This window comes from Mustela nigripes, chromosome 1 (assembly GCF_022355385.1).
Source record: "Mustela nigripes isolate SB6536 chromosome 1, MUSNIG.SB6536, whole genome shotgun sequence".
Taxonomy (NCBI): domain Eukaryota; kingdom Metazoa; phylum Chordata; class Mammalia; order Carnivora; family Mustelidae; genus Mustela; species Mustela nigripes.
The window spans coordinates 28,827,337-28,847,881 of NC_081557.1; the positions used below are offsets into that span (position 1 = coordinate 28,827,337).

General features: G+C 33.9%; 1 pseudogene; it reads right to left on the reverse strand.

The window, feature by feature from the left end:
• Positions 1-564: 564 nt before the first annotated feature.
• Positions 565-3,001, reverse strand: LOC132011674 (small ribosomal subunit protein uS2-like; annotated as a pseudogene).
• Positions 3,002-20,545: the final 17,544 nt, after the last annotated feature.

Genomic DNA, 20,545 nt, shown 5'->3' on the forward strand with positions numbered 1-20,545 from the left:
TGTGAGATTGTAGATAAGAGTTCTTCCAGTTACTTAAATATTTACTTTGACTCCTGTGCCTCAGGCACTATGACTGCTTTTGAAAATACTCTACATTTAGATTTTTATAAATATAGTTCAGACTCTTGCCTCCATAAACAAAATTCTCCCTGCCAATCATTCTTATCTGGATATTTCATTTGTATTCTTTGGAATATGAGATAAAAGTCTGCACATTTCTTTGTTCTGTTGCAACATAGTCTTGACTGCATTTTCATAGCTTGTGGAAGTTCTTAGAGAATAATATGTCCTCCTTATAATCTCCCTATATGTAGGTCATAAATTTATCTGTCTAAAAATAAAAACAAAAGCAAAATAATTAAAAACATTACCAAACCTTATAAATGGTGAAGATGTAGTTCTGTTCATTAACATTTATTCACTTATGAGAAAAATCTAAGGTAAGGTGATATTCTTGGAAAATTTGGATTTCTTCCCAACATGTGATTTTATGTTTTTGTTTTTGTTTTATTTTTACTCTCAACTTTTTTTTTTAAGAAACTATTTTCCACCAACATAATTTCCATTTTGTTTGCCTTTGTGGAAGAGCAGCTTAAGGCCACTAAGTGGTTGTTCCTACCCATTCAGTGGCCTGAGCAATTGGAGATATGGACCAGTGGACTGGGTGAACACTCCAGGCTTTAGTAGGGAAGTGCTGACTAGGCACAGAGGGCCCCCTGCTCATCTGCAGACCAGTCTGTGACCTCAGGCTGAGTAGCAGCAAACTCAGGAGCTGGAGTCATCGACTCACCCTGAAATTCCTTCTTGGTCACAGCCTTTTCATCAGTGGCCTGCTTTTCCTTTTCAGTCTTTTCAAGATCTCTGGAAAAGTAGAGATCCGGCATGACCTCCCATGAGTGTTCATGGGAAATGGTGCCAGGCAAGCTCAGAACTTCCTGGGCCGGCATCTACCACTTTACACCCACTGCGTGAGCTCATTTGTTGTTGCAAGGGATGGCGTTGTCCACATAGCACAGAGGAGAGTCTCTGTTACATAGAATAATAAGGTTAATATAAGACATCTCTCTGAGAGCCTTTGTGAGGGGATGAGAGCCGTGCAAAGGCTGGTGGTCATCCCTGGGATCAGCAACCACCAGAAGTCTTGGCTTGTGGAAGGCTGCCCTGAAGGTTCCAGGAGTGAATGAGCCAGCATTAGGAGTGGTTCCAGTAGCATCAGCAAATGTCAGCACAGCTTGCTGGCCAGTATTTCTGGAGGATACGACATTGATATCATCAAAGTTTTATATGGCAGCAATAGGATGAGCTGCCAGAAGCTTCTCCCAGATTTTCTTCTCACTTATGATGTAGATACTATCACTTTTCCTTTGGGAAAGGATGTACTGTTCCATTGGGAAGTCAAACTTCGTACCACCTGAATGGGTTCCTGCTGCAAGGAATTTGAAGACATCCTTCTCCTGATCATTTGCAGGCTGTCAAGGTCTTTGAACATTGTGAAAGTGTCCTTTTAAGTTATGATGGGAACACAGAACAATGCTGTATGGATTTTCCCTGGGTTGTGCAGAAAGGCTTTACTCTTCTTACCTTTTTAAATCAGGCTGTGGCTACTGCAGTCTTGACCGTATCACCCAGGTCTCAGACCTAGGTTCCCTTTTTATCACTCTGTGTCAGGGATATATCTTATCAAACATTGTCTTTTACTTGATTTTCTAGAACTAGTAATATTTTCTAGTCCTGCCAGTGCCGTGTCCCTTCTATTTTCCCCTGGGATATTTCTGTCCCTTATTTCCAGATCACTGTCTTCCTATGTACTGACTGCTGACAATTAATTATCTGTGATTCTACTCTTTGTGTTCCTCTTTTAGGATTAAGCTGGCTTGGGTCTGGGAGCTAGTCTTTTTCCAGCCATGCTATCAAGAGTTTCTTTCAATATTTTAATTGGGTGTGTTCCTGCTAGGACCTGCTCCACTATAGGGTGGGGTTCCAGTACAAATTATGGTCTTGTAATTCAGCCCAGTTCTACTGTAGTTATGCAACATTTTTGAGGAGTAAAGAAGCATACTGAATCTGCCAGGGCTAAGTTAAGTATTTATTAGAGATATACTTATTTCTCTTTTAAGTGACTATTGTCATGTGTGTTAATATATTTTAAGTCACTTCTCTCTTGACATTGACAAATCCAAGATTACCAAAAAACTGTTCATCCTTTACTAATTGATAAATACATTTTGATTCCAGAATTGCATGATCATTGAAATGAAATGTATGGCAGCCCTGCAAAACCAATAGCCCACTAAATGGTGAAAATTATTTGTCCATAAGACTTAGATTAAACCAAAGTCATTTGGAATACCTATTCCTTCACTTGTGTTTTTTGGTTTCTAAGATTTTCTTATAATGTCAGTAACGAATAACCTAGAAATTCAGACACATTTAACTGCTGTTAATATAAGGAAATTATTCTTGATTTAGAAGGAAATTAATTATGCACATAGCTTGAAGGATCTCCTCTTGTTTTGTTAAGGCATGGAATGCCATTTAATTATTATATCTATAGCAAGCACATAAGTTTCCAGAAAATTATTAGGTAAAAGAGGACTTTTGAAACTGAACTTAATTTATTTTATGTCCTGTATAAATATTATATATTACTTGTACTTATTAGACTGTTTTAAAAATGCATAGAGCAAATACAAATTCTATCTCTAACTCTTTAAGAGTTCTGTTGCACAGAAATTAAGACTGAATTTGATGTGAGTCAAGGAGAATTTTAAGTGGCTTATGATATTTCAATTTGAGGTCTAAGATGCATCAATAGCATCAGAGATCTGCTGAAATGTGAGGACTGAGATTGGGGGAGAAGGAAAAGAAGGTTAAAGAAAAGGGTCAGAACTCCCTTGTGGAGCAAATTTTGAAGTGATTTCTTTCTCATAAATAATGGAGTGAGGCTTCAAAATATATATGAATACACACATACACACACACACATACACACCTCCACCATGCTCAAAAATTGAAGTGTTTCTTTTCAAGTAAATTGATTTTTGTTTAGTTTTATGTCTTTTAAATATTTTTTTCTTCTTTGAGTCAAAGAAATTACATAGTCATTTTTCACAGGCTCCCTAGAAGTCTCTTTAATCAAATGAATTATAAATTTATTTCCATTACTCTAAAAATGTAACAATTTTATAGATGAATACTTATAAATATTTGACATCATCTATGAATAAAAAGGTTGGTACCTTGCTCTATTGATTAAAAATTTAATTTCATTTTATGTTAAGTTTAGCAGCACCCATTTCTTTCTGTAGGTTTTTCTGAATAATTGCAAAGAATTATACATTCATCCTCTTTTATTTGCAGAGAGTTAGTTAATAGCATAGCTACTAAAGGAAATTTTAGAAATTTTTTTAGAAAGTGAATAAAACAGATGAAAAGGAATGGAGAAAAAAGAGAAAAGATAAGTATATAGAATAAGGTAAAAAATACATGCTAACTATATTCATAATGTCTTGTGTGGTTGAAAGTAGAAATAGAATTAAAGTACATGATAATTAACTTGAAAGCAGCATGATAATTTGTTGTGGGCCAGTCCATTCACTGAGAATAACTAACAAAGCTGGGGGAAAAAATATAAGACAAAAATTAAATTTGAGAGCATATCGCAATAAATACTTATTAAATTATAATTTTGAGAGAGAAAGGAAGCTAAGCAAAGTGAGCCAGACATTTGGAAACACTTTTCCTATTGAAGTTAATTTCCGATTTGATATGGGGGTTAGGGATGTTTGGTTATTGAGCTAAGAACTTAAGCAGAAATCTGAAGCTGAACATCTGAGTGTCCAAACTGTACCTTTATTATACCAGGCGACTGGTAGAATAAAAACTTGAGTTGAGTTCCTGTCATAACATACAGTTTCTTTAAACTTCCAGAATTTTCTACTAGAATACAAAAGAATAAAACTAATCCAAGGAGTAAAACTAGACTGGAGATAAACCAGTTATCACTGAAAATAAATTTGAAGCACCTAATTTCTGATAAGATTAAGGTAATCTACTCCTAACTAAGCTGCCTGACAGAATAAACTTAAACCCTATCTAGAAGGTATATATACAGATACGAATGAGCTATATAGTTTTTACCCACAAATCAGTCAAACAACTCCATAGAAACATTTCCAGATAAGGTGCAGCAATTCACAACAGACTAATACTCCTGTTACATCTAATAAAGCCAAATAAGTTACAAAATCATATTTTTAAAGGTATCAGAGGATTTGGGGGCAACAAGACCTGAATGAGCTAAAATTCACAGAAAAAAAGTGTGTTGTGATGATTTAAGGATGATCAACTGTTTTTGCTTTCCTTATAACATTGACTGGTTACTGCATGTGGGCTAATGTCAGGCTTATCACAGACAAGATACTCTCCACAGGTAGAAAGATACTCCAGTAGTATACTTTGCAGAAACTTGGGGCTAGAGTGGCATATGAACCTTTCAGTGGTCTCAAATTTGAAGCTAGTTCTGAGCCCTGAGGTTGCATACAAGGCTGGAAAACTAAGCCAAAAACATATATAAAGGAGTTCACTATCTTGCATGCTTAGGGCAAAATAGATACTCATGGGAAGAAGTCCAGCTTCACAATGAAAATAGTCTCTCTTAGATATATTTATAAAATTTGAAATTGCATGGGCTGGGAAGCTGAAGAGCTAACTTGGAAAATCAAGAATAGCTGAGATATATTATTACAAGACTGAGAGACAAGAACCCTTAGCCCTGAAAGAATCATGCAGGGAAAATAGGGATAAACTTGCTGTAGACTGAACCTTTTTTAAAAATTAATAAGTACAGCATGAGATAATAAAATAAGACTGATAATAAGGGGGAAAAAGGCAGTAAAGGCAGACCTACCAATGAACTGGATATTGGAATTCAGATGTAAACACTCAACTTAGAACATAAAAAGAAAACTGAAAAAAATATAAAAGTGTAAGAGACATATGGGACACAGGCAAGTGTATTAACATACATGCAAATCAAGTTCCGCGGAGAGAATGGAGAAAAAGCAGTAATTGAAAATACAATGTCTGAGCAATAAAACAAGTGGAAGACATGAATACACAGACTCAAAAAGGGAAACATACTCAGAGCAGTATAAACACAGACAGAAACACACACACAAAATCACCTCACTTCTACACATTGTAGTAAAACTGTTAAAAACTGAAAGTAAAAATATTGAAAGTATACAAGGAAGAAAAAATATGTTACTATCAAAGAAAGAAATATTTGTCCATGCTGACCTCTTAATAGAAATAGTGGAAACCTGTAGCAAGGGTATGGCATATTTAATGTACTAAGACAAATAACAGCCAATCTAATAATCTCTACTCAGGAAAAAAAAAATCCTCAAAAATAAAAGTAAGATAGAAGAAGGAAATTGGAAGCAAGTAGGCTTGTGTGTAAAGAAAGGGATTTTTCAGATTAAAGTTAGGAGATAGTAATGAAAACAAGGATATGTAGGAGAAAATAAAGAGAACTAAAAAGAATAAATAAATGGGCAAATATAAGTAAATTTTGGTTAAAAATGAGCAACAATAACTGAGTAAAATGAACAATATTTAATACTTTGATGAGTTTAGCCCTATGTAGAACTAAAATTCATGGCAACATAGATGTGTATGGTACATATAATTTAATAGATGTAGGGCTCTAACTCTGTTAGGAAAGGTGTAAATATTGTTTTTATTAGACTGTAATAAGATAATTGTTGATATTACAACCCTCTGAGTTACAATTTAAAAAAGAATTAAAAAATCTGTAAACAACTTAAGCAATGTGTAAATAATTTAAAGAAGAATTAAACAATGTGTAAACATGTTTAATAGAGTCAAAAAAAGAGAAAAATGTATGATTAAATCAAAAGAGAAGGGGAAAAAAGAAACATAAACCAAATCTCAAAAAAGGGAATAAATAATAGGAAGATAGAAAACATAACTACATCATTACTTATAATAAATGTAAATATATATTTTGCTCCAGGTAATTGACCCAATTTGGGTACTGCATAAAAGTACAAATTCCTCTTACATACCGCTTACATGAGATGCATTTTAAATACAAGAATGAGACCTTTTAAAAAAATGCTATATAGGAAATCAAAAGCAATTTGGGACAACTGTATTATTATCACAAAATGTAGATTTTGATGCAAAAAATTATTAGGGATAAAAAAGGATTTTCATAATTTTTAAGGAATTTAAGAAGAAGTGTCATAATTCTAAGTCTATGCACTAAATTAAACACATATAAATCAATAATTAAGTGAAGAAAAAGGATAATAGGCTCATAATTATGTTAACTTTTTTAGCAAACATCTAAAAACTAGAAAAAGCAAACAAAATTTCTGTAAGGTTAAAAGGCTTAAACAATCTAAATAATTGATTCAATGTAATTAATTGTCATATGAAACTAGTATAAACCATAATATCATAGAATTTATTTATTTTTTTTTTTATTAAAAAAATTTTTTTTAAGTTGGCTCCACACCCAGGATGGAGCCCAGTCCGGGGTTTAAACTCATGACCTTGAGATCAAGACCTGAACTGAAATCAAGAGTCAGCTGCTAAATTGACTGAGCCACCCAGGTGCCCCACAAATATCATAATATTAAGTTTATATTGAATATTTACCAAATTGACCAGATTCTTACCATAAAGGTTCAATAAATCTTAACAATTGGCAATATTCATGGTAATTTCTCTAACCACAGTGGATCTAAGCTAAATAAAATTTGATAAAAAATAATAAATATAAAAATATCAACTAAAGGGGTGCCTGGGTGGCTCAGTGGGTTAAGCCTCTGCCTTCGGCTCAGGTCATGGTCTCAGGGTCCTGGGATTGAGCCCTGCATCAGGCTCTCTGCTCAGTGGGGAGCCTGCTTACTCCTCTCTCTCTGTCTGCGTCTCTGCCTACTTGTGATCTCTGTCTGTCAAATAAATAAATAAATCTTAAAAATATATATATATCAACTAAATGGAAATTAAACGATGTATTTCTAAATGATATGAGGCAAAGAAGATATTAGCAAACATCTTAAATGAATGATATAATTCAGATACAGGTAAAAATGTGTGATTCAGCTAATATATAGACTTAAAAACATACAGTATGAAAGAAGAAAAACTGTATGTAAGTGATGAATCACTAAATTCTACCCCTGAAACTTATATTATACTGTATGTTAACTAGCTGGAATTTAAATAGAAACTCGAAAAAAGAAAAAAAGAAAAGAAATGATTTGAATGTTTATATCAAAGCCTAGAGAAATCAGCAAGTAAAAATGAAATATATTGGAAGGAACAGGGACGCCTGGGTGGCTCAGCTGGTTAAGTGACTGCCTTCAGCTCAGGTCATGATCCAGGGTCCTGGGATTGAGTCCTATATCAGGCTCCCTGCTCAGCGGGGCACCTACTTCTCCCTCTCACTGCTGCTTCCCCTGCTTGTGCTCTCTCTCTCTCTCATTCTCTTTCTCTGGCAAATGAATATATAAAATCTTTTTAAAAAATTAGAAGGAAGAACATAATATAAGAAAGAAATAAAATGTTAAAGAAATAACAGAAAATCATGGATACAAATAATGAATTTTTGAAAAAGTAAAAAAAAATTAATAAGTCTTCGAAAGAGCATTTAACATTAATAAGAGAAAAAAATCAGTCTCAAAAATTAAAAATTAAAAAATCACTAAAAATTGTATATAGATGGTCCTTGACTTCCAAGAGCTTGACTTAAAATGTTTCAACTTTATGGTAGAGTAAAATCAATATGAATTTAACAGAAATCATAGTTTGAATTTTGATCTTTTCCCAAGCTGCAGATATGATAAGATCCTCTGCATTGATTTTGGGCAGATGAAATGAGCCATAGGACCCAGTCAGCCCCATGATCACAAGGATAAACAACTGATAGAACTGTTCCGTACCCATACAACCATTCTGCTTTTCACTTTCAGTATAGTATTCAGTAAACTACATGAGATATTCAACACCATATTACTAAATAGTTTCCGTGTTTTGCCCAACTGTAAGCTATTCAGGTGTTCTGAGCATGTCAAAGTTAGGCCAGGCTAAGCTTATGATATTCAGTAGGTTAGGTTCTTTAAATGCATTTCCAACGTCATGATATTTTCAACTTATAATGGGTTCATTGGCTGTAACTCTATCATAAGTTGAAGAAAATATATATAGAAGTAAAGTTAGCAAATAGATATTAAGCACATTTTTATTTCATTTTATTTGACCATTTGGCAAAAGTGAACTGGTTTCTTGATAAATACAACTTTACAAAGATGAAATCGGAAAAAAACTAGAAAATCTGAATTATCTGATATCAACTGAGTAAATTAAATCATCATTGAAAAGTTTTCCATAAAGACAGATCAGTCGATTTTGCCAGTTATTTATTCCAAATATTTTAACAGAGGAATAGAACTCTTTAACAAACTGTATTAGAAAATTCAAAAGAACAAAATTTCAAAGTATTTTTAATAAAACCAACATAAACTTACTTCTAAAACTTGGAAAAGATATAGCAAGTAAGGAAAATTTGGAACAAAATCTTCTCTTGAATATAGATGAAAAATTCCCTAATAAAATATTAGCTAATCAAATATAGTGATAAAAATGAACATTATTAACAAGTCAGGTTTATAATGATGTATTGTATGATTACAAACATAACATAATAAAAAATGGCATTTATTCTAGGTAAGCAAAGACAATTTATCACTAGAAATCAAACAGTATAATTCACCACAATTGAAGAAAAAAAATCACATGATTATTTTAATAAATTAGATAAAGCATATGAAAACGTTTCTCATAAAATTCAGCAAAAAAAGACTATAACTGTCACTTTTGCTTCCAGTATTTTTTAACCATTTAGTTTTTCTTCAAAACAGTAAAAACACTAATAAAACTAAGTATCTAATAAAATAAAAAACTAATAAAACAAAAACTAATAAAAATAAAATAAAATTCAGCAAAATTGAAATGAAGGGAAACATCTTTCATTTACATACATGCACATACATAAATTCTTACACAATACCAAATAAAAATTCAGTGAACTCAATGGAGAAATATTCAGTGTAACCTCTAAGGCTAGAATCAAAACACAAATGCTCTTTAGTACCAGTTCTGTTCAGCCAGTGTTATAAAATAGGGAGGGAAAAATAGAAAGAATATGAACTGGAATAGGAATAATAAAAGAAATTCCCAGGTAAAAAATTATAAATGTTGAAGATTTTTTCAGAAAAGAAATATTTAAATTAATAAGTTAACTTACAAGATCCTCCAATACAAGTTCTCTTTATAATAACCAATTTTATTTTCATGTGAATAAAAAGAATAAGCTGGAGAAAATGTAAATACTATCATACAGTAGCAAAAAATTCAACAATTACCCAAAAACAAATTTAACCAAAATGAACAAGACATTATATTAAAAGTCAAAGAAATGAGAAAAATTCAAGGTTTAAAAATAAAGCAATAAACAACTATGAATTTAAAGACTAAATTTTATAATGATAGCAGTACCTTTAAATTGATCTAGAGATTGCCAGCAATCTCAATTAAAATACTAACGGATTTGTTTGTTAATTTTTGTAGCAATTAACACATTGACTTCAGGAATTTATACATAAAAGCAAAGGGCAAAGTTCAGACAACACTCTGAAGCTAAATGAAATTTATTAACTCTACAGTAACCAGTATAAAACCCATTATAAATATACAGTAATAAAGGTAGTGTAATATTGGCACAAGAGCAGACAAACCTGCCAATGGAAGAATTTAGAATCTCTGAAAATGATTCCATTTGCTTATGGTCATCTGTTTTATGACCAGGTGATAGTGCAGTAAAGAAAGGATGATCTTTGCATAAATGGATAGATTGGACGTTCATAGAGGAAAAATGATATGTGTACTACTGTTTTACACCAATCATAAAAACTAATCCCAGAATTGCTTATCAAAAAGTAACACAGCAACTTTAAAAAATTACCTCACAGAATCTTCTTAAAGTGGACATTTTTTTTCTTGTGAAAGTAGGTTCTAATAGAAATAACCATATTGGCAAAAAATAACTTGTACAGTTTTAAGATTTTAAAAAAATTCAAATCAGGGGTGACTGGGTGGCTCAGTGAGTAAAGCCTCTGTCTTTAGCTCAGGTCATGATCTCAGGGTCATGGGATCAAGCCCCACATCAGGCTCTGCTCAGTGGGGAGCCTGCTTCCCTCTCACTCTTGCCTGCCTCTCTGCCTACTTGTGATCTCTGTCAAATAAATAAATAAACTCTTAAAAGAAAAAAAAAAATTCAGATCATTAAATGGCATCATTAAATGAATGATAATCAAGCTGCAGAACTGAACAAGAGATTTGTAATGCATATACCGAATAAAGAATTTATATTCAAATCTATAAAAAACTTCTATAAATTAAAAAGAAAATGACAGACAACTTAAAGAAAAATGTGCAAAAACATGAACTGGCACTTCACAAAATGGGGATATGAACGTGTAATAAAAATGGAAAAACTTAAGCATATTAGCCTTTGGAATATGCAATTTAAAGCTCAACTGAATATCATTACACACGAGCTAAAATGGTTAAATTGAAAAATTAAAAAATGCTACTAAATGTCAACAAAGCTATGGAACAATTGGAGCTCTCCTAAATTAAATGTAGAAGTATAAATTGGTACAGGTATTTTGGAAAATTGTTTCCTAGTATCTACTAATGCTGAATATATGATCCACTCTGACATATATACACAAAAGGTATGTCTGCATATGGTCTTAAATAAATGCATAGGCACACACACACACACACACACAGAGGCATGCACACAGATGCTCTCAGAAGTATTTGTAATAGTCAAAACTGGAAATACTCTAATGTCTATCCAGAACAGATTGAATGAAAAATTGTGACATATTCATACAATTACATAATACACATCACAAGAATAAATGAATTTCAACTATACAGAACAAAATGGAGATCTTAAAAGGATAATACTGAGCGAAAGTAGACAGGCAAATAGGTCAGACAGTATGGTTCCACTTGTAAAAAATTTACATAAGGGGGCATCTGGGTGGCTCAGTGGGTTAAGCCTCTGCCTTCAGCTCAGGTCATGATCCCAGGGTCCTGGGATCGAGCCCCACATTGGGCTCTCTGCTCAGCAGGGAACCTTCTTCCTCCTCTCTCTCTCTCTCTCTCTCTCTCTGCCTGCTTCTCTGCCTACTTGTGATTTCTGTCTGTCAAATAAATAAATAAATAAAATCTTTTAAAAAATTTACATAAGGCAAAACTAATATACAAACTTAATAATTATGATAGTATTGTTCTTGGGGTGAGCAGTTGTTACTAAGAGAAGCACAGAGACTTCTGATGTGCTCTATATAATGCTTCTTTATATATTCGTGCTGTCTACAAGAATGGGTTCCCTATGACCAAAATATTTTAGCCCTCCCATAATGATATCTTCATTTTTTGGCATATAAACTTAAGTTAAATTTACTAAACAAAGCAAACAAACAAAAGCCTTATAGAATGCAGCTGACACCATCCTTAGACTGAAATTAATATAGCTCTACATGCATATTTTAGAAAAGACTAAAAGTCAATGATCTAAGGAGCCATCTAAAAAGTGAGAAAAGGAATAGCAAACTAAACATAGTTTGTTTAGTTTTGAATTATTTACAGTACCAGAGTATTTTGTCATGTTTGGGATTAAGCAGGAAATAATGAAAATAAGTATGGAAAATAATTAAATAAACAGAACAGAGAAGATGTATAATATAATTTGTTTCAGAATTTTGTTTTAAAAATGTGCCTTTTAAAAAAGATAATATGTGCTTATTTTGGAATAATTTTCAGATCCACTCTAATCAAATTAATTTAATAAAGACCTCTTCTACCTGAATTCCCTGAATTCTCTCAGCTGCACTTAGAGAAGAAACTTTTAAGCATTTCTTGTGTTTTCTTGTAGATAAGTGTATATGTAGGTGAATATATGATACAATATATGACATAATTATTTTTAAGAGTGGGATTATACATATTATGCAATTTATTTTCTTATTTTTTGTAGGTAATATACATCTCTTGTCTGCATGAATGATCTATTTATGTCTATCCTATAAGAAAATGTGCTATACATAAAATGATAAATCACCTTTAAAAATCCTTATTTAACTATACCTTGGGTACACAAAAATCCACCCATCATAAATGTACAAATGAATGCTGTCACAAAAGAACCAAACCTTTGGCATTAATTCCGGTTCAAAAAAACTTGAAACAGAAGCCACGACAAGGATACATTAAATTCGTTTTTCTTTGTTTTTGTTTTTATCTTGTAAAGAGAAAAAGAATAAGTTTTCAGGAAAACATAATGTATTTGCCCAATCTGTTTTATTTACTTATCTTTACGTTTCCCCTAGCATTTTCTCAGGGAGCCAATATTGTCTTTCTTCTCTACCCAATAGTCTTCACATTCTGGCAGAAAATTCCAGCTCAGCTCCACAGTAAGAAAGATGAACTGTTACTGACACTGGAAGTATTAGAATTCAAAATCCTCTGAAATATAAGGTTCAAAATCTTGTCACCTTGGACTTTAATTGAAAGCACCTTGAAGCAGTTGGTGAGAAGGTCATTGATTTCAGGGTAACCTTTGAATGATTAAAAATTTCTCACCTTCCAGAGCAAGGGGAGCAGTCTAGGAAGGACCCACAGGATTCAAGGATTAAATCAGCATAGATTGAGTCAGCTAGAGTTGAATATTGGGCTCATCTCTTTGGGCAGCGTCAGGATAGTCTTCTGATCACAAAGAACCTTAGGTTTCAAAAACTAGAAGAGAGAAGTAATTGGCCTTGGGGACTTTCTCAGTTCATCTTTGTTAGGAGATCCAGCCCTCTCATCCCTCCATTGGAATTTCTCAGTCCCTTTTTAGTTTCCCTGATTTCTGTTGCCACGGTAACAATTCAGAGCCCCTACTGTCTAGTTCATCACTGAAAAGGCAACATTTCAACATTTTCTAACACAAATTGGCAAGATATGTAGCTGTTGGCAGTACTATCTCAGTGGGACTCCTGGTAATCTAGAAGGAAATGTGTGGTAAGGCAATTAGAAAACACCAGTAGATAACTGAACATTCCATGTATGAGAAAACGCCTTTGGGAGGTTTGCTACAGTACTTCTCATGTTTGGAATGCACTGCAGTTTAGTAGCAGTACTCAATTCACGGAGCTTTTTGATGTGCATGCAGACATCACACTGACTGCATATTGCATACAGACAAATTGACATGCTCTCTCACCTCAAGGTACTTGCACTCTACTGGTACAAATAACATATATACAGTCACAAGTCTTAGTGCAAGAACACAGAGAGGAGAAAATCTGTTCTGTGTGAACAATACTAGGAAGGCTTCAAATGGGCAACCTCTCTTGATCCTCTCACAGTAAGCTTATGGGGAAGGTACTAGAGACAGAAAACTACAAGAGTAAAATAAAAGCATGGGCATCCTTGGGCCAGATTTGCTAAAGAAAGGCAGAAAGTCCCTTATGACTTCAGAGTACGTGTAAATAGAGTGGCAGAAGATGAAACTGGACAGTAAATATTCACTTACGTATATTTTACATCTATCTTTCAAATGACTCTGACAAAAGCTAATGTTTTTCCTAATAAATAACCACAGGACTGACAAAAAAGAAATACATTTTCCTTTATTCAAGTTGAAAAAATAAATCCAAATACTATTAATACTACTATTACTACTAATGGTAATATTAATACAGCATCAGCTTGATGCTTTAATAAAATATAACATTAGTTCGACCATTCAAAATGACCAGTTTGGGAAAGATAAAATCTTGATGTCAATGTTTTACATCAATTTAATACATGATACATAATACATAAGCATTTCATATGCTTAGGCATCGATTAATTCACTAATTTATAATTTTTCAGAGATTTTTAACATTCAAAGACATTTACAAAATTATTTTTTCCTCTAAGTAAGTGGGTCCTGGAACCACATGCATATACATTTACACATGCACTAGTTTTGTGAGGAAGTAGTTGTCAAACAGCACTGGGATATTTAATGTGTATTGTTCATGAACATGAAGGGAGATATCTTTGGAGAGTAAGAATATCAGTTCACACTCATCCAGGCTGCATATGTTCGAATGATGGAAACAGTGGACTAGAAGAACTTGTGACTCTCATGGTTTCTAACTCAATAAATTAGAAGTTCTACAAAGCATGGTCTTTCTTTAATTTTCTAAGGACGTGTTTCTTTGCCATATTAATAGGGCTCTAAATTAAGCTGAATCATGATGTTGGTTTTGGTTTTGTTTGGCTTAGACTTAATATGTACAACTAATCGCTTTCCACTTTGAAGCCCAAGATAACTTGTATTACTGATTGGTGCCTAGAATGAAAGTAGAAAATAACATTTCGCTCATGAAAAGGGATATATATTTTTTTGCCCTTATTTAGAAGAAAATTATTTCCCTTAGACTGATTTCCTGGTAGAATTTCAGAAATTTTGAATTATTTAAAATACCAGAGTTTTGTCATGTGTGGCATTAAGTATGTGTACCCTTCACATTGCAAACTGTTTTACAATAAAAATGAAATTTTACAGAGAAGAGGTGTATGTAGGTTCAAGGGATCTTTGGAATATTCACATTATTTCTCAGTAATTATAGTTACTTTTCTTCTATTCCATTCATTTTTTTAAAAAATTATTTATTTATTTATTTGACAGAGATCACAAGAAGACAGAGGCAGGCAGAGACAGAGGAGGAAGCAGGCTCCCCACTGAGCAGAGAACCGGACTCGGGGCTTAATCCCAGGACGGCGAGACCATGACCTGAGCTGAAGGCAGAGGCTTTAACTCACTGAGCCACCCAGGTGCCCCTATTCCATTTATTTTTATAGATGAATAGAACTACAACAAATGACAGACCTAGTGAAGGACTATTTATAGTCCTTTAGCTATATATATATATATCTTTAGCTATATAAGTGAGAAACTCCCCTGAATTGTTTTCATTACTAATGTATAAAGGCATTCCTAGAGGCAAACTGCAGATAAGATTTTCACCTCCAGACCAGAGATCCAGCAGAGCCTGGCAGTGGTTCTATAATGAGGGTGGTAGTAGGTGTAATATACTATATTCCCAACAGGGGATCATTTGCAGAATGTCACTCTCAGAAGTGCCTCTTAACTTTCAGATCCTTGTGCCTACCAGGGAAACATCTGGACAGATTTCTAAATTCAGCATAGCAATGATTGTCTATGCAGTTAGTGGTAGCTGTGTACTAGCAGATCTCTTAAGTGTGCATAGTATAATTTGTTAGTAGAAAATATTACTGTAATAGGAAAGATAGTGTACGTCTTTAACGTCAGAAGGATTTGAGTGGTGTTCTAGGCAGAATTCTAAGCTGATCCTTAATACCCATGGCCTTCTGTAATCCTCCTCCCTTGAGTAACTATGAATGTGATAGGTTATTAGTCCTTTGATTATGTTACATTATATGGCACATGTGAAGTGATATGGCCATACTGATACTTTTTAATTTCCTCATTAATAATAGAAATACTGTGTAAAATGTTCCTTGCACGATGTCCATGACAAAATAGTACTGAATGATAGCTATCATCATTAGTATTAACATAATAAATTCTATCACTCCATGACTGTTAAACCTTGTAAATATTTTTAAATATTTAAATTATTTATTTATTTATTATTTATTATTTTATAAAGATATTTCTATTTTATTATTTTTATTTATAATTATTATTATTTATTTATTATTTATTATTATAAATTTAAGCCTTAAAATATGTAAATATTACCAAGCTACCCTCTGTAAGAAGGCTTTCTTGATCTCTGAGACATGTATAATTTTGAGAGCTTTTTTATGTGTACTCAATACAGTATTTGTTATATTCCAGTTTATATTCTGGTACTAATTTCAGTGTCTACCTTCTTCATTGTACTCCATTGTCTACCAAATTTAGCAATTAATCAAGTACTACTGATTCTAGCCCTGAAAACATACATATATATATATATATATATATATATATAAATTTGATCACCTTTTTTCCTCTCATGTCTTATCTGGGTTACTATAATGGTGTAAGGACTAGAAAGAACTAATCTTTCTGTTACTAGTTGAATTTATAAAGTGAAGCATAGAAAATTAATATGTAAAACAGAAAACAAAAAAACAGGGCTTTCCACTTGAAGTGCCAATGGAGGGTCACATCACTGAATGCCCAGCTCTTCCTTGGTCTCTACCATGACATTTGAGAAGTCTCTAAGTTGTATCTAAGGATCTGTGGAGCCTATTTTGAAAACCCCAAGTTTATAGTGTAAAGACTAAATAAACCCCTGACATCCCAGTAAATTCTAAAGTTACCTGGGGCTACTGAGTTTGAGACATAAAAAATTTCAAACGTTACATCATAAGATACAATCTTATGACACATCATTAAGATACCTCGCTATGATACATATTTTAAAATACATCATTAGTCAGATGTGAAGATGGATAGTAACATAGTATGTTCTGTACCATCAGAGATCTGAGTTCTTTTTGAACATTTCATAACAAAAAGATATTGACATTGTGTACTTGCAATTTACCCAGATATTTGAAGAAAATTTTCAGTAGGCCACAAATAAAATCAATGAATAAAATCCTTAAAACTTTGGAAAATACAGTTTTCATGTGGAATTATTTTTTTCCTCCCTAGAAATTCTCTTACACTCAGAAGCAAAGAAAGACTAAATTTAGGAACCCCAGAGAATATATTGTTTCTCAAAATCATTGGAACTTAATGATGAACTTCAGATTCTAAAAACGTAAGTGGCAGTTTTGCTTTTTCTTTTGGTAAAAATGTGGATTGAACAGAGGAAAACTGAAAATGGAGATGTAATATATCCATAAATAGTAATACTGAATTTAAGTAATGCATTTCTAGTATGTGCCAAGCATTATGCTTGGTGGCAGAGTCAGTGGAGACTAACATAGATGTGGCTTCCACCTACCCAACATTTATTAAAAAGCCAAAATACTCTTCTGTGTGTACTTGCTTCAAACTATCTGTTGGCTCTTACTGTTGGTGTTTTGTTTTTACTTTTCCTGCTTCTGCTTGATTTGATGTACACTGTGTTCACTGGGCTCCAGGTATAAACTGCATTGCTTTAGAGCCCAATAGCAGTACTGTTTTTGATTCCAGAGTTTTATTCCTAAATATTGAGTCTTCATTGGGCTGCAGAGATATGCAATAAAATTATCTGCACAAGATTAAGATACATTTTTAGTATGGTTTTTAAAATAAGCTAGGATATTGTATGAGTTTAGAGTCAAATATTATATTGGGTATATTTTAATTTACTCTTTTATCATTTGAAAAATGCTTTCTGTTTTCCATCATTTCTTTTGATCATTCACTTAGAAGTAAATTTTTAATATAATTGCTCTTTGAAGGTAATGTGTCTTTTTTTTTTTTTTTTTAGCTGCATTGAATATTTTATCTTTGGGGTTTTATCTTTAACAGATTTATTATTGTGGATCTGAGTACTGATTTATTTTAATTTACATCACTTGAGTTTGTTGTAGCTTTATAAATACCTAGCTTAATGTATTACAGATGTTTTGGAAAGCTACTGCTCTATATCTCTTCAACTATTGCTTCTTCTTCATTTTTCCCTTCCTCTATGGCACTATAACTACACTTGGTCAGGCCTTTTGCCCAAAAGATCATAGACCTTTTATGAACTTTTCCCATTTCCCATTTCATATATTAACCTGGATATGTTCTCCTGATCCTCTCCTTTGTTCTGTCTAGTTTATGTGTAAACTCACCCATTTTAAGTCTTTTATTTCAACTATTATGTTCAGGTTTTTTGTTTTTTTTTTTTAAACTTAATTTAGAAAATAACTGCTCTTCTTTGGAAATATACTCAACTGTCATCTGTTTTCTTGAAACAGGCAACCATAGATTTCTTTTCTTTTCTTTTCTTTTCTTTTTCTTTTTAAACTGCAATACCTAGCTCATCTGGGTGTGTATTGTTTTATTTTTCTCTCTCTTGGTTCAGCTTGTTGTGATGTGTGGAAGATGTTTATAAAGATCATGGAGGTTTGTATGGTAATATACTTTTTCAGCAGAGGTCTGTCCTATTCTCTGGTAAGTTGCATAAGTGAAGTCAAGTCAATTTACTCCAATTAAAAAACAGAAACAAAAATAATCTGTAGTTGGCCACAGTTATTATAAGGTCACTTATCATCTCCTTTTGCCCTCTCCAGCTGAGAACTCATTTTACTTAGTAGGGACTCTCAGTCTTGGTGAACTATCCATCTCTCCTCCCTCTGCAATATTAAAATTCACTCTGTTTTTTGCAGCCTTTTGCTGAATATCTTGGCCTCTTCCTGGTGCAGCTTAGGACTTCAGTAAATGCTTCAATTAGAAGAATATACAGTGTTCAGCTTATTTACTTGCACTTCTCTTGGGCATCTTGGTCCTTCAGATCTGCTCTCTTGATAGCTTCTCACTTTTAATTTTTCTTTTGCCAGTCTGTGAGATAGCCCAAAGCTATGCTAGCTTCTCTGCTTCTTAGCTGAAATTCTTCCACTGAAATCTTATCATCCTTCCTCTTCCTAAGTGTGGGCCAAATTCTGAGCTTTCAAAATGTCATTTTCATCCCCCTCAGGTGCCTTTTCTCTGTGATCTTCTATCCTCAAGTTCTCATTGTCTCCAAAGCCCCTGTTGCCTTAAAACATGTGTTTTTGTTTGGATTTCTTTTGTATTCAGCTTTTACTTCTCAGAAATATTGTCTTTCTGCAAGGATATCTATTATAATTAGAAATGGAAGACCCAAGGATTTAATTTATGTAAACAATATTGATTCAAGAATGAATGGAGTTTTTCTTGATTTCAGGAGCTGAATCTTGATCTGTATTAGAATGGGCTGAACAACATGGTATCTGTGTTAGATAGGTCCTTCTCTTCCTGGCTCCCAAAACTCTTGTACCTAGCCAGGTACAGATGTTGAATAAGATATTTTCCTTCAGGGGCGCCTGGGTGGCTCAGTGGGTTAAGCCTCTGCCTTCAGCGCAGGTCATGATTGCAGAGTCCTGGGATCAAGCCCCGAATTAGGCTCTCTGCTCAGCAGGGAGCCTGCCTCCCCCTCCCTCTCTGTCTGCCTCTCTGCCTACTTGCGATCTCTCTCTGTCTAATAAATAAATTTAAAAAAAAAAAAGATATTTTCCTTCAGTTTTCAACAATTGGAAATGTTTAGGAGTTAGAACAGAGAAGTTTTGTACCATTGTAAAGGAAAAAAACTATATGGCCTTGGAACTAAGAGGTCTCAGTAGAAGACAACTTCACTTTAACTACTTTTTGTTTGTTTGTTTGTTTTAGCTTAGATAGTCTTGGGAACCAACATCCTTAGAAATGGCTTCAGGGTTGTGCTGCAGGGTATCAGCAACCATGATAGCAACATAACTCAGAATTCAAGTGGCTTTTTGGGCAGAAGGCATCCAAGAGGATGCTGAAAACAAATGTATGATAATAAATGTTGATTAGTACCTGAGAGATGCAATCTGGGATGCTAGCAGGTTAGTGGGAAATGAAGTAGCATGGGAGGTAGAAAGGTTTAGTGAAATTTGATGAGATGAAGAGGTATTCTGTTTATGCATTTTTTATTTTAATTTTTAAAATTTTGACTCAAAGTCTATCTCATTTATGTAGTATAATACAAAAGACCTTGATGATCTCTGACCACACACATTCTTTTCTTTTTCCCTTTACCTATATTAAAATTAGGTTTATCGGGGGGACAGGATGGTGGGGAAGTAGGAGGAGGCACCTTTTAAACCTGTACCCTAAAGTGAGCTGATTACCAACCAAAGAACTCCGATCACCCATGAAATCAGCCTGAGATCAGAATTATACACGTCTGGATCTCTACAGGGGCAGAAGACGCCAGTGGGCAGGTAAAGCAAAGTGAGAACAGATAACGGATATCAGAAGATAAACAAAAGGGGGAGGGAGCCACCAGAGGCGAGCGGTTGGAAAGTAATACCCTAATATGAGTGAGAGTGCCCAGTGTCTGGGGACCAGCATTAACTTGGAGACCGGTTAAAAGCACTTTAAAAGAGAAAGGATTGTGGGAGGCGGGGATTGTGGAAATCAGGGTGGCTAGGGACAGGGGCTTAAGTCTCTGGTCCCAGGACATCCTCCCCTGGCGCTGAGGCAGAGAGAGTGCTGCAGAGAAACCATGTCTTGGTCCCTAAGCCGCCAGCGTGCCCAAGAACACCTGGGGTCCGGCTCCTTTGAGGGGCTGGAAGCCTCGCCAGAGGCCAGAACATGCGAGCCCTGCTATACAGCCTGAGATGTGCGCGCCCCTCAATCCCCCCTGAAAGAGGTACACAAAGGCCCGGCCGGCGCTCT